This window comes from Semicossyphus pulcher, unplaced genomic scaffold (assembly GCF_022749685.1).
Source record: "Semicossyphus pulcher isolate SPU_LCO1_2020_fin unplaced genomic scaffold, fSemPul1.0.p SCAF_3, whole genome shotgun sequence".
Classification (NCBI taxonomy): domain Eukaryota; kingdom Metazoa; phylum Chordata; class Actinopteri; order Labriformes; family Labridae; genus Semicossyphus; species Semicossyphus pulcher.
In genome coordinates, this window is record NW_027211704.1 from 18,801,429 (window position 1) to 18,815,310 (window position 13,882).

Genomic DNA, 13,882 nt, shown 5'->3' on the forward strand with positions numbered 1-13,882 from the left:
TTAAAGGCCTTTTAATAATAATTCTGCTCCAGTCAGATTTGCATTTTTCTCTATTTCACTGTGCCATGGCCCTCACATCAGCACCCCCACCTCTGCTGGTTCAAATTAAGAATTACTATGTGTGAATGCATGTTTATGTAACTGTTTGTCTATGGCGCAATATTAGACTTTTAAATGGAAGCAAGCGAAATAGAAAAGAAAGTTTTGTTTGAATACCTTTATATTTCTGTGAGTGTGTGTGTGTGTGTGTGTTCATATTTGCGTCCGCGTATTCTCGTCTCTCCCTCTCCCTCCCTCTCCATTTGAAGGGTTGTAATGAGTCATCAGGGAGAGCTGATGTGAATTATTAATATTCAATCATGATGCTGTTCATGAATTAACTGAAGGCGGGGGAGGAGGGGTGGACAGGAGAGAGAGAAGAATATAGAGAGACACAGGGTGAAAGATGGGGAAGACTCGCCTTGAAATAGATATGTAGGAAGAGTAAGAGGTATGGAGCAGAAAAAGAGTGTTAAGTTGAAATCCAAGCAGAATGTTAGTTACGATAAGTCAAGGGACCTAACATGTGAATAACGCAGTATTTTCTCAAGTAGTGACCAGAGGCTTTATTTACCTCTGCTGCCATGCAAGTGCCTCGATGGCACTTGTATGCTTCACTAAAATAGCTGACAAGCTAACACAAATACACTTCAGAAGAGTCCAGAAAAACAAAGCCTTGAAATACACTATCATGGTTGTATTGTGGAGTTTATTATCAAACACCCTATGCTTGTTTGGCATCCATGCATTATTTGGGACTGACCATTATGTAACAATATCACATGAGAAGGAGTGCCTTTGTACTGAATATCAGCACAGTCGTAGATGCAGTACATCGTCTGTGGAATATTGCTGTTTTACTTTTGTTTATGTAGACATTTATTTTGCTTATTTTGACAGATTTGAACTTAAAATAAAATAATTTCTGGAGATTGTTAATTTGCCACAATTGGAAAACATTCAATCATCCACAAATCCCTTACATGTGTAGAAGGGGCGGATCCAGACTTTTTGAACTGGGGTGGCCCAACTGGGGCACTGACTTATGCAGGGGTGGCATGAAGTGTGTACACACACACACACACATGGCTGAATCGTATTTAATTATCCCTTCCTTCTAAGCTTAATTCTTTAAGGACTCAAAAAGATGTATGACCAGAGTAACAATTTAAAGCAGTAAAGGAAACTTAAAAGCTCCTGGCAGCCTGTTGCAACACAGCCCAAATAGTTGATTTTAACACAAGTCCCGCCTCTGACAAGGCAAATAGCCAATCATAATTTAGGATTTTGGGGTGGCCAATCAGATTTCACGGGGGGCCCAGGCCACCCCTGGTCACCCCTCTGGATCCGCCCCTGCATGTGTCGATGGCCGCAGGCACAAAGACAATGTTTCGCATCAGAAAAATGGGACTCGGTACTGGCTGTCCGCTCACAGATGTGGCTCTGCTCACCTAAGAGGAGAGTTGTGTAAGTAACAGTGTGTACATATGGAACTGTGTACCTCAAAGTCCCTGAGGCCAGAAGAAAAGTCAGTAGTTACATTCATCGTTTCGAGTTTAGTAAATGGACTTTGACGTAAATACAGTCGTTCAGAGTTACTCATAGAAACAAGATGTCAGCTTTGATTCTTTACTGTAGTGACCCCTGGTTAAAGCTATTGCTATTCACAGTCTTCCTGTGTTTGTGTGTGTGCACGTAACATCGAGAGGCCTTTTTGTGCTGTTGGAAAGGTGGAAAAATGTGTACAAGTAATTCCGCTGCAGAGTATGGAGGTCCCTTCTTTGATAGGTAGACATCGCTCAATCCTGTGAGTCCCCTCTTCCCCAGTTATTCAAACATTTGTAACACAACATTTCAAGTCATATTAAAATATTTAAAGGCTTTAAAAGTGAATTTTATATTCTGTTTTTTGCTTTTTTAAAATGCAGAGAAACACATGTTCCCACTTGGTCAGTTTAGCCTCATGGTCCCCTGCTGGTAATACAGGCCCGAATGTGTGTGTGTGCGCCTCATAGGAGGCGATGCATATAAACAGCTGTCATTGAGGTTCGGTTTTGATGTGCCTCTGTGTTCTGCTGTCACTGCGGGGCTGGATTGAGTTTGCAGGTTATAGGTTATCAGATGCTCACACACACTCACACTCATATGCACAAACACACACACACTTCTTTGTGCTTGTAAACCTGACCGAGCTTGACAGTTCTATCTGTGAGAGCAGACTCTCAGGCTATCGCCTCCCTTGTTCTCCGGTGTACCTTGATGTTTGTGGGTGTGTTTGTGGGGTTTTAACATGAACGGTAGGATCACAGTCGTCCTCACTGATGATTCGCCCTCACTCTGTGCACTGTCCTGCGTGAGCGTAAAAACGCAAAACAGATCGTGTTTGACAAACGGATCAAGGAGCAAGATATAAAACACCTTCATGCACAGTTCAAGGTTGACAAATTTCACGCATTATCGCCATTCGCTCCGGGAGTGTTTCCCAGAGAATGATGATGTGTGACCAATATGTCGCCCTTTTTATCGAAGATTGTTTGTATCTTATCACACAATTTTGTTTTTGTTCAGCAAAATCAAAACCACTTTGGTACTTGGAAGGACCTTGGCACTATTTGCAAGCAGATTTAAATTAAACAGGGGAAATCAAACCTCAATCAAAGCATCCACGGGAGAGACGTAGCAGCCAACTTCATTCTCTCTCTCTCTCTTTGTTCTCTACAGAGTATGTGTGGAGACCCTGCACGGTAGGTAGGCCTACACGAGGGGTAGATAGGGAGGGGAGATTGTCCACTGATTAATCAATTGCAGAAGATACATTCACTCGGGCAGATAAAAAAAAATACAATTATAAAATGCTAAAATTGGTATGCAAATATATACGAATGCAGCCATTAATATACGTGAGCAGCCAGCCCAGGTAAAGTCTGTGCGTTACTTCTTATAAATCTGACTCTCTCACTTATTGCCTGCTCCCATTCACTGCGCAGGATGTCCTACTGCCTTATACTGTTGGTAATGCTGGTTGTACTCAATATGACGGATTCCTTTGTGATCGATTTCATTGCTTTTTTTATTTTTTCTTCTTCTGTGAACATCTGAAAGAGATGCATGAACAGACATGACCTCTTTTGAATGCATTTAATCTCCTTTAAACACCTCACTCTTTTCTTTCTTTAAAACAGCTCAAACACACTTTCTTTAACTTTTTAGATCAGAAAGTATATTTTACCAAACTGTTAAATACTTCCACATGCATTCATTGACTTTGAAGCAAACTTATTTAGTGAGAAAATCAAACCCAAGAGTCGAGTCTGTCCCAGTTGTGTGGAAAAATCATAGCTTCTTATTGCATCATTTCAACCCCCTGACAGTGTTTGACTTATCCGGTATCTTTGGAAACTTTTCGAGCTTTACTAGAATATAAAATGAGATCCTGTGCGCTCGACTAAAGCTCGGCTGCACAGGATGCATTTATAAAGATGGACGCAGTGAGATGTGTGTGGAGCGGAGAAGGTTAATGCATTTTATGAGAGTGGTCCTTGGGCTTGGCAGTGCTGCAGCGCTCGGCGGTTTGCTGCGCCTGGCACCCTCCACCTGGGCCTGGGAAGGAATCAAACCCACAACTTACACAGCTCTTAGCTTGCTCTTCAGCTCAGAAGGCTACTGCCAGTCCAGACAGCAGGAGGACTTCCTGAGAGGATGCTGACCCACACGCGTACAGACATGTACAAATACACATTTGCACTTAAGAACTACTTTAATGGCTGCATTTATGACATAAACCAAACCCTAATATACGAATTTAGCTAAACACTTAACTTAAAGCCTAACGCTGAATAAATAAGGAGTAGCACAAATCTCTGCGTGGTGTTTTTCCGACCAAATTTTAAGCTGATTTCCAAAATGTTTGAAGAACTACAGCTGTTTAACTTTAAAAGGACACATAATAACCGTATTGGTCCAAATATAGGACTGTTTTTTTCCCCCTTGACATACATCTGAAAAAGTGGGATCGTCTTATTTTCGGGGTCTAGACTTTTAAAGGCCAATATATGTTCACAATGAGTGTAAAGGCGAGTGTACCCCTGATGACTGAGGCCAGCTGTCACTCACATTGTCAGGAAGGTGAAAGGTGGAGAGACACGGTGATCATCCGGAACAAAGTGGCTCAAAAGTAGGCCAAGCTAACCAACAAGTGAGGCGGAGTTACGATGTCAATAATAATAATAAGGAGAGTGTATGCCTGCTACCAGAGCTGCCATCCAGCTGTTTCAAGAGTGCTCTAAAAATAGAACTCACTTCATCCAAGACTTATTGAAATTTTAAAGGCATTTTATTTGATTTAAATATGACAATTTAATCTTTACTTATTTATCTTCTACTTATATTCGGACCAATGCGGTAACAGAGAAGCACATCTGCTCTGTACCTCTGGTATAACCTTTATATGCTGTTTATGTCATTATCATGAATTGATTGTCCACTATTTTCCTTATTTTTTGTCTGTCTTTTGTGGCCATGGGGATATAACTCTGGGTTGAAGCAGTGGACTGGTGCAACAGCTGAAAATAAAAGAATATTTTTTGGAATAATCGACCCAATGAGATTTGACTGCATTTTCTGTTCATGGATTCTTAAATGTTTCACCTCAGCCAGGTTTTAAAATAATAATTAAAAATAATTTTCATAAAAGTTTTTATGCTAGCGTGTATAAAAACCTTTCCCTTCACACTCACTTGTTTAACTCTTATTTTTCAGGTGAGTTATGACCCAAAAGTCTGTTTTTATTAACCTTATTTGAAAGCTGATCAGCTGTTACAGATGGTCTGTGGGTGGCGTGTGTTCGCACATGTAAAATCTGCACGTATTTGCACTTTACAGCCCCGTGGACAGTACGGGTGACAAAGAATGTGTGTGTGTGTGTGCATGAATGTGAGTGGGTGTGTGTGTCCGTGAGTGAGACAGGCCAGAGGTAGAATGGTAGAATGCCGTATTCAGAGCAGATTAAATGAAGGTTTTGTTCGGTTTGCTCCAGATGTTGAGTCTATGTGTTTTATTTTTACATTCTTGGCGTGCGGCCCGTATATATTTTGGATTGGGGCAGGGAGTATATAATATCAGTGGAAAATGCTGCGGTCTGGTACCTTTTAAATAACATTTCCTCCTTTTTCTGCTGCTGTCCTGTTTTTCTTTCCATGTTGTCTTTTATTCGGGAATGAGCTTTGAGAGGTGATGTTTAGAAAAGCGCTGAAATGAGACCGGGTTCAGGGAATCACAGGAGACCTGGACGCACACACGCAGACACACACACAGGAACCACGCACACACGCTGCTGGTGCTGAATTCAAGGAGTGGGTAAAGAGGAAGAAGTCTTAAACGAGAAGGTCAGTCGGGCGGTCTTGTGTCTTGGGGTGGCCCTGCTTTAGCTGTGGGGAGCGGGAAATGTTGTCGTGCTAATATTTGGCTCCCTCCCTTTGGCCAGAGGAAGGAATTATACCAAAGGTGCTCAGGGACCAACATTTTGGACTTTCCTTTCCTCTGTTTCTGATTTATTTCAGAACAAATCTGGGCCGAAGCGGGCTAAAATCTGCACTAGAGCAGTTAATGGAGTTGTAAAGCTGGCGTAGGCTCCAGGGAAATATAACCACAGGGCTTAAAAAGTTCTCTCTCTCTCTCTCTCTCTCTGTCTGTCTTCATGTGGGTCTCTCTCTCTCTCTGTCCTGTGGTGGGCCCACTCCTGTTTGCAAAGCCACAGTTCCCAGTCACAAGCGAACGTTAGATCCCTCACATCTACTCTCACGGTGGGCCCTGTCATCACTAATACTGCATGTGTGAGCATTACAATATGTAAGCATGGATTTTTTTTTATGCTACGCTGCATGCATGATTTGTCGGTGCTCAGGTCAAAGTAATCTAAGTCCTGTTCTTTAAAGCGTTCAGGAGATCTTCTGATATCCTTTTCTCCTTCCAGATACCATTTCTGTTACCTAGTCGTGAGTATCAGACGCTGCAAGGATTAAGAATAGGGGTGGGACAAAATATCCATATGGCAATATATTGTCGTCCTGACTCGTGCAACACAATTATTGATAAGCTGGAGCCAAATAGCGATATTTTAATTTACTAATATTTGGCGCTCTCTACAGATTTCCCTCCGATTTTGACTCATTACTTCATGACTCCTTGTGGTGGCGCTTACGACATGAATGAGGGTAACTTAAACGGGAATGAATTGGCCGAAGTTAATCAGATATCGTGATGTATCATTATATGATTACTTTGCAATATATCAATTATCGCTGTATCGTGATATTATCGTTATCATGCGTCGTGTATCGTGAGTTACCCTGCGATTCCCACCCCTGAATAAAAAACTATTATTATTTCAGGAAAAACACCAATGACTGTATATATACTGTAGATGGATGACACATCTCCATGTGCTGAAGCCAAAATACTCCCCGTGATAGGCGCTGCCATCTTGTGCTGGTGACGTCATTTGGAGCCAGAGGCTGCGCAGTAGAGATCGGCGGGTGGAGCCGACTTAGCCACTTAGCCGCTAACCAAAACACACACTTAAACCAGCAAAGATCCGGCACATCGGCGTATTTAACAGCAGGACAGCTTCTTTGCGTTGGTCTGAGGATAACGTTCACAGTTATGTAAACTTTAATGACTGTAGTGATTGTTTTAGTGACGTCTCCTCTCACCATTCGTCCTCTACTCTGCTAATATGGAACAGATCGGCTGCAGGAGGCACATTTGTCAACAGAGCTGTCAATCATCCTTTTTACAGCATCAAATAACTAATTAAAAATAAACTTGGCTAAAAAACACTTGGACATAAATCAGCATGATAAGAACTAACTATAATGACAGAAACCATGTCTGATAAAAATGTATTTTGATTTTATAGTTTGACTCATGTCCCATCTGTTAACATGGAGGAGGCGGGCTTTATGACCTATACTGCAGCCAGTCAGCAGGGGGCGCTCCAAATGTTTTGGCTTCACTTTAAGGGAGCTGTCATGTCGTCCATCTTTTTTATACAGTTGATGAAAATCACTGATTAAGGACATTTTGCTGGCTTTTAATTGTGTAACACTTTCCGCTGGCACTGCACTGTTATTTTTGGGTATTGTCACATGACTGAAACCCGTTGATATTTGAAAGGAGCTAATAAATTATGTATTGCATCGGGGCATTGACTGACATACTTGGCAATACCCTTTACCACATTTTAGGCAGTATTAGAGGCAGTACTAGTATAGGTATCGGAACAGCTCTTAAACTTATAAAAGCTTCTTTGCGATCTCAAGTGAGGTATTTCATTGAATTGATAAAAGGCAGAGGGATTGGAGAGATGTACCAGCCTGATGGGGTCCCTCTTAGCTTAGGTTACTCCCTCCTCCATTGTCCCGTTTCTCCTCCAGAGGTTTTGTGAAAGTGAGAACAACAGAGTTATCAAAATTGTGCGCTGGTTAAGCAACAGCCAGGCCCTAAAAGACAAGAGCGTATTGAAGAGAGAAGAAGAGCAACTCTCAACTTCCCTGGTGGGGAGGGGGATGAATGAGTGTCGTTGAATAGGAAAGGGGAGAGGTGCTGCGGCACTCCTTAGTCAGGGAGGGTGGTGGGGGCAAAGGTCAGCGAGAAAGGGGGGGTGGTTGGAGTCAGAGGGTGTGCAGGACATGTAGTGAAGGATGAGGGAGTGAGAGAGAGACAGCATCTGGATGGAGAGCTTGTTTCCCAGCCAAGCTACATTTGTTTAGTCTGAAAGACAAGAGTGTAGGGGAGCGGGGAGGGGGGGGGCAGGAAAAATGTAAGGCCAAGAGAATAAAAGCAGTTCAATAACAGAGACGAAGGGGAGAGCAGGTGTGAATGTGTGCGTCTTTGTGCCTGCATAACTTGTCTGGAAGGACAACATGACTCCGTGTTTTGTTTTTCTATTATTTTAGCAGTCTGGCTCTCGGTCTGAACTCTTTAAGGTAACATTTAAATTCCTGCTTTTATTGCTTTTATATTTTAAGATCGTTTGACTTTTGACTTTGAAACTAAGTTCCTGATAGCATTTTATTACTTCTATTGGATAAAGTCATAAAAAAACATGGATGATTCTCCCCTAACGGACTAAATGCGTGTTGATTTTATGTCACCAGTTTCCTAAACAGATAATAATAAAATGATTACACAAGGGGAACCTGTCTGACTGCTGCTCTCATCAGCATAATTAGCATAGATGCAGGTACACAATGACTCTGTATCAACACTAATTACCCTGATGAGTAAAACCTACAACAGAAAAAAAAATCCTTTAATGAAACCCCTTTAATGCTCGAGTGTGTGTGTTTGTGTGTGTGTGTATTTGTTTGCGTCTCAGGATCTCACCTCCCATGTCTCGCCAGAATCAGGCCTCAGGGGGAGGTCAGCTCCTCTTGACCTCTGCGTTCCACAGCAAGGCCACACACAAACACATGTGCACCCAAACACTTCACACACCGCACACACACACACATGTATGAACGCACTGATAGTGTGTCCCAGCTCATAAACAGCCTACTGCGCTAACGCTAATACCTCGAAACAGGCAGAGATGTGGAAGGAAACAGGGAGAAGGTTGATTGAGAAAAAGGGATGAAAATTGAATACTTCTACCCGTGAGAGAGAGAAGAGGAAAGGGTTGTGTTTTCGGAGCAGCTGTGAGCCAAGAAAAAGAGCATTAAAAGGAACGTGAGAGAAGAACATGCATCCGACATGCAGTCATCCAGACAGAGGCCAGTGTTTCACCTTTCAGTGTCCCGAAGCAGAAAACACAGTTAGAGCTTTGTTTAGCTGGAATTTGGTTTGCTGCTCCATGAGCATTCCCCGGCCCCTCACTCCCTGACCTCTGACCCCACACAAAAAGCACATACACACATTGATAAGTGGGGATTTCTAGGATATACAGTATACAACATAATGCAGAGTCTTTGCCAGATTTTCCCTCCTTCTAAGCGACTTCTGTGTGTGTGTGTGTGTGTGTGTGTGTGTGTGTGCAGGCGTACAGTAAGTGTGTGTTTACCTGAGTCTGAGTATGCGAGTAGATTATAGTTTATATGAAGGTTGACATGGTTAGCGCCCACAATTTAAAGGTAATTGCATCAGGAGACCAACTGCAAAGAGTAGAGTGTTCTGTGTGTTTTCGATGTCAATCTATAAGGCTCCATGACCTGTGATCCAGTGTCTCGTCTGTGACCTCATCAAAGCGAGACGAGAAAACAAGCATTCCGCTTGAGGACAGCAGCCATTCATCACTCCGTCTCTGTCCCCCTTTTGGAGGCGTCTGTCCGTCGTAAGGAGAAATCAATGTCTTAAAAGGATTGAGACAGACACAAAGATGCAGACACAAAGAGCACAGTCTGCCGCACGCGCGCCCACACTCCGCCATGACGAAGTACAAAGAGAGGGAATCTGTGCGCGGCGATACTTTATGAGTTTGCTGTGAGGCTGGAGCCATTGTTTGGACTCCGAGTACTTGACCTTGTGATGAAAGAGATGGAACAATTTTGCAGTGCTGCATTTAGAAACTCAAAAATGGGATGTTCTCATTGAACCCACTGAAAGTTGTTTATGACTTGAGGAGTTTCTTTGAATTTCTTTTTCTCCAAATGATCAAACTTACAAGTGTATACATAATGTAAGATTGTTGCAATGTTCTGCGGTTATATATAGCCGGCTTTGTCACTGCGTTCTGCTTTTGCGCCTAAGGAACAGTGGACGACTCTCGCGAAACTAGAATGCGAGACATGTTTGTTTTAGTGGGTTGCAGTATTTTTAATAAACCGTTTGAAAGTTTAAACTGTTTCTTAATAAGTTAAAAAACTAGAAGCTAAATGAAAATTTAATTAAAGATCCAACATATTTCTGAAGAATCCCTTGAGTTGCAAGAGTTTGTAATTACCCTTCTTCCAACCCTTTTTACACGGACAGCGTAGAGGAAACGAATACAGCGAACAGGTGACATAAAACTGTCATGATGCTAGAGAGCTAAAGAAAGCAGCAGTAAAATGCAGAACTGTCAGTCAAACAGAACTCTACAATGTGAGCGATAATGTAATATAAAGATGACATAATTGATGTCATAAAAACGATGGAAATTCATCCCTTGATAAGCTGTGTAATATCTGCAGAGTTGGACAATAGATTTCTGTAAACCTGGGAGAAAGCTTATTTGTCCTCCTCAATGTTCCCGTGTGAATAAAACAGCTGCAGCACACAACTGCAAGGACGAGTTTGGTGTCTGTTTTGTCTCCTCTGACACGTCGTCCAGCTCTGTAAAAAACAGTCTGTTATCAATTCATACAAAGGTTTTACTGCTGTTCAAGATCAATTTATGAGGATCAGAAGGTCACATAAAGTGTTGGACAAAACTCATAGAAGCACTTTTGAGTACTTGTGTGTGTTGGCAGTGTTCTGTGTGTTGTACCTACAGTATGTGCGTATCTACGCGTCTGAGAGTCCTTACAAAAATACAGTACCCATTTAAGACCCATATTGACGGTATGGTAAGACAGCACCGGGGCTCAGTGGGTAGAGCAGGCACCCCATACTGTATATTGTCCTTGATGCAGCGGCCACATGTTCGACTCCCGCCCTCGGTCCTTTGCTGCATGTCATCCCCCACTCTCTCCTCCCAATATTTCCTGTCTCTCTTCAGCTGTCCTGTAAATACAGGCAAAATGCCTGCTTTACCAAAAAAAGAGAGAGAGAGCACCCTCTAGTGGCAGTAGTACGTATGACGGAAAAGGAAGTCGCTACCGTGTAGCGAGAAGGTGGATTTCTATTTAGGAGACGAAGATTTGTGTGCCACGTGTAATCAACATAAAAGTCAACATTGAGTTATTTACGTAGCATATTTAAAGAGGGCGTATTATGCTGTTTCACATTTTAAGACATATATATAATGTTACAATGTTGGATGTCAAGACTAAATGTGGGTGAAGTTTCAAATCTGTAGGTAAACGTATGTCGGAGTAATCCCCAGGATTCTCAGTTCAGTCTGCACATAATTTCACACAGTTTTTTCTACAGGCTGCACTTTGTGACATCACAAAGTGCAGCCTTGTGACATCACAAAGTGCAGCCTCAGCAGGCTACGGAGAGCTGGCCAATCGGAAGAAAGTGGGCTTGTAGGGGCGGGGTTGCTTAAAGGGACAGAGCTGTTTCAGACAGAGGCTGTATGAGGGCCTGCACAGAGCACCAGTGAGTTTTTTAAAATGAAAATGATGCTAAGCTACTCCACAGGTATCACAAAGAGAAAAATGAAGCTTGAAATTAGCATTATACCTCCCCTTTAACGTTATGTCATGCAGCTTATGTTTCTTCTGTCTAATACGGAAACTAGGTAACTTTGGTATTTCGTAACTGACTTTCTAAACTAACATATATTAACCGAAACCAAGATCTTTTTTTTAAACTTAGCAAACTGCAAGTGTTTCCCAACCACTTGGTACTCTGCAATGGTCAAGTGTAACATTTTTGAGAATGATATAATTTGTTCAGGACTAATGGACAATCGACCTCAGTGTTTCTAACAGATTGAGAATTAACCTGAAGTGGTGGGTGGTGGTTTGTGACTGCACAGCTCGAGCCGCCCAGTAATACACCATCATTAAAACAGGTGGATGAATAACTACTGAACATATGTCACAATCTGTATATGTTGAGAGCCATTTATCCTTCCATTGGGAGGTGCTCTTGCAGTAAGACCCCCCTTTCTGCTCTTCATGGTCCTGCTGCAGAAATCTGGAAGGATGCATTCAGTCATTCTTATTTCTATGATCCTCATCATATAGTGTCCTGAAACTGTCTTTAAAGTCTCTTCAGAGATAATATTTCATTTTCAAAAGTGCTACTCACTGAATTGGATGGCTGGATGTTAAAATGTGTCCATGACAACTAGATGATAAACTGAGCACAGTGTGCCTTGTTCTGGTCCGGCTCTCTGTCTAGAAGCCGGGCCCGACTGCACGTGAAGTGATTTGAACTCAAGGGGGGAAACACAAAAACTGGAATGCAGATTCCTTTGTGTCTGTACGTCTGTGTGTGTTGCTTTTTAAGTGCTGTTGTGAAGCGCTGCATGTCTGACACTGGTTGGCTGCTGAGCTGCAAGGCTCTCAGAAGCGATGGAGGCAGATAAAACAAACTTAGGAAACCACCACAAAGCGAACACGGTTATTATCAAAGGGATATTGTTGCTTTACTCTGGTTGGTTCTTCAGGTAAAATGCTGCTGTTCATGTGAAACTGGGTTCAGTGTGTGGTTAAGGTATTTTCTTTGGGATGGGAAAAGTGGGTGCTATCATGGACCATCGGACCAGTTAGTTCAAACTAAAATAATACAGATCTTTAAGAGTGTAATTTCATCAAAATGTGTGAAAATGTTCTTGTGATGTACCTGCAGTTTATACAATATTTTGTGGTGAAGATGACCCACAGTACAAGGCTCACCCAAGCCCTATAATAAGTCCCAATGTTTAGTATGATAAGCCCACATTTACTAGCCTACATATGCCAATCAGCCACAACATTATGACCACCTGCCTAATATTGTGTAGGTCCCCCTTTTGCTACAAAAACAGCCCTGACCCGTAGAGCCATGGACTCCACCAGACTCCTGAAGGTGTGCTGAGGTATCTGGCACCAAGACGTTAGCAGCAGATCCTTTAAGTCCTGTAAGTTGCGAGGTGGGGCCTCCACGGATCGGACTTGTTTGTCCAGCACAACCCACAGATGCTCGATTGGATTGAGATCTGGGGAATTTGGAGGCCAAGTCAACACCATGAACTCGTCGTGTTGTTCCTCAAACCATTCCTGAACCATGTTTGCAGTGTGGCAGGGAGCGCTATCCTGCTGAGAGAGGCCACTGCCATTAGGGAATACTGTTTCCATGAAGGGGTGTACCTGGTCTGCAACAATGTTTAGGTAGGTGGTACGTGTCAAAGTAACATCCACATGAATAGCAGGACCAAAGGTTTCCCAGCAGAACATTGCCCAAAGCATCACACTGCTTCCGCAGGCTCACCTTCTTACCATAGTGCATCCTGGTGCCATGTCTTCCCCACGCGTACACGGCCATCAACATGATGTAAAAGAAAAGAAGATTCATCAGACCAGGACACCGTCTTCTATTGCTCCTTGGTCCAATTCTCTCTCTTGGTTCACCTGCCCATTGAAGGCACTTTCGGCGATGGACAGACATCAGCATGGGCATCCTGACTGGTCTGTGGCTATGCAGTGCCATGTGCAGCGAACTGTGATGCTCTGTGTGTTCTGACACCTTTCCATCAGAACCAGCATTACCTTTTTCAGCAGTTTGAGCAACAGTAGCTCTTCTGTTGGATCCACATGTGCCAGCCTTCGCTCTCCACGTGCATCAATGAGTCTTGGCCGCCCATGACCCTGTCGCCGGTTCACCTGTTTTCTTTCCTTGGACCACTTTTGGTAGGTCCTGACCTCTGCAGACCGGGAACACCCCACAAGAGCTGCAGTTTTGGAGATGCTCTGACCCATTCGTCTAACCATCACAATTTGGCCGCAAATTAGAATCACAACAAGTCGCTCATGTCCTTACGCTTGCCCATTTTTCCTGCTTCCAACACGTCAACTTCATGGACAAAATATTCACTTGCTGCCTAACATATCCCACCTACTGACAGGGGCCATTGTTACGAGATAATCAATGTTGTTCACTGCACCTGTCAGTGGTGATAATGTTATCACTGAGCGGAGTACATACTGTATATTAGGCAGCCATGACAAGGACCTGAGCCCCAGCATGAACCCACAGAACACGGCAGAAATCTGCC